Raw genomic sequence first — 1,700 nt, 5'->3', positions numbered from 1 at the left:
TAATTTGAGAACATGTTTGTATGATCATATCCCATGAATCCCCTATGAACCCATGACACCCTAGTGCTTTTAATCAATTGTTTACACCCCTTACTTTACTTACCTTGTTAGTTTATTTTCATTGTTATTTTAGTTTAGTAACCTTCTACATCAACCCAATTTGTGACACCCCTAGACACCACTAGTTACAATAGAATCTTCATTTCAATACCCGTCCCTTGGGATCCGACCTTTACTTGCCTCTTTACTAATTGTAGAGTTGCTCGTGGAGTATAAATTGTGTTTTGTATCGACCATTGACCAACGACCACATATGCTTAATTGTAAACACCAAATGGCTCCGATCAAAAATGGCGCCGTTGCCGGGGACGGTGTTTAATTGATTTAAGTTTTCTTTTATTGTTATTAGTTGTGTCTTTTTCACCTTGGGGAAATAAAACTCCTCAAGGTTTGTTCTAATTGTTTTCTAGTTGTTTGATATTTTGCATGTCTAGAAGGTTACAAAGAAATTTGTTACCTTTTGACCGTGAAATCGAAAGAACCTTGACGAATAATAGGAGACTTGTTAGGAGGAATTTGGGAGGTGTTGGTGAAGTTGTTCAACCCACTAGTGAGTTTGTCAATCCTTTCGCAATAGAAGGAGAAGAGAACCCATTAAACAATACCACACAAAATCCACCTACAATGCCTAAATTCTCGTCACACTCTATACCCACCGAGGAGGATCTACCAAATGGTACTCCTACCCCACAACATCTCACCGGAAACTTTATTGCCAAGTCCGCCTTCATCCAACTAGTTGAGAGGAGCCAATTCGGGGGAATGCCTAGTGAGGACCCTCATTCTCATATGGAAACTTTTTGCGATAATTGTGAAGCTATCTCTCAAACGGGCGTGACTCAAGACCAAATAAGATGGGTCTTATTTCCTTTTTCGTTAATCGGCACCCCAAAGCAATGGTTGAAGGGCCTTGATAAGGCCACCCTTGGAATAGATTCTTGGAAGAAGCTAGCTCTAGCTTTCTACAAAAAATTCTACCCACCGGAAAAGACTAACATGCTAAGAGCTCAAATTACGGGTTTTAAGCAAAGGGATGAAGAATCTTTGTATGAAGCTTGGGAGCGGTTCAAAGGTATTTGTCGCTCATGTCCTCACCATGGACTTAGCGAATGGTTTTTAGTGCAACAATTTTGGAATGGTTTATATGAAGATTCAAGGAACATTCTCAATATGGGATCAAATGGAATGTTCACCGAAGTTGATGACAATCAAACATGGAACAAAATTGAGGAAATGGCGGTCCATAATTCACAATATAGTAGGCCTCGCAAGGCTACTAGAGGAGGAAAGTATGAAGTGGACACCGTGACTCAATTAGGTGCTCAACTTAGTGCTCACATTGACACAATCAACTTGAAGTTTGAACAAGCTATGGCTAGGCTTGAGGAAAAATCAAAAACATCAAAGCACCATGTCAATGCCATGACGGCATCCTCATCAATCCCAAGCGGGATATGTGAGAATTGTGGAACCTTGGGTCATGACTCAAGTGAGTGTAGGGGAACAACCGAACAAGTTAATGCTTTCCAAGCTTACAAAAGTGGTACCCCTTATTCAAATTTTTACAATGAAAACACCAAGTTCCATCCAAATCTCTCATACAAAAGCCAAAACGTTCAAAACCCTCAAACAACATACAC

General features: G+C 40.1%; 1 non-coding gene across 1 annotated transcript; it reads right to left on the bottom strand.

Moving 5' to 3' along the window:
* Positions 1-1,056: 1,056 nt before the first annotated feature.
* Positions 1,057-1,163, bottom strand: LOC141589089 (small nucleolar RNA R71). The gene has a single exon (XR_012520043.1). It is a non-coding gene; the product is annotated as a small nucleolar RNA R71 (small nucleolar RNA).
* Between the last annotated feature and the right edge of the window lie 537 nt (positions 1,164-1,700).

This window comes from Silene latifolia, chromosome 6 (assembly GCF_048544455.1).
Source record: "Silene latifolia isolate original U9 population chromosome 6, ASM4854445v1, whole genome shotgun sequence".
NCBI lineage: Eukaryota > Viridiplantae > Streptophyta > Magnoliopsida > Caryophyllales > Caryophyllaceae > Silene > Silene latifolia.
The sequence above is the reverse complement of the archived record's forward strand: the minus strand, read 5'-3'. Positions and strand labels throughout refer to the sequence as shown.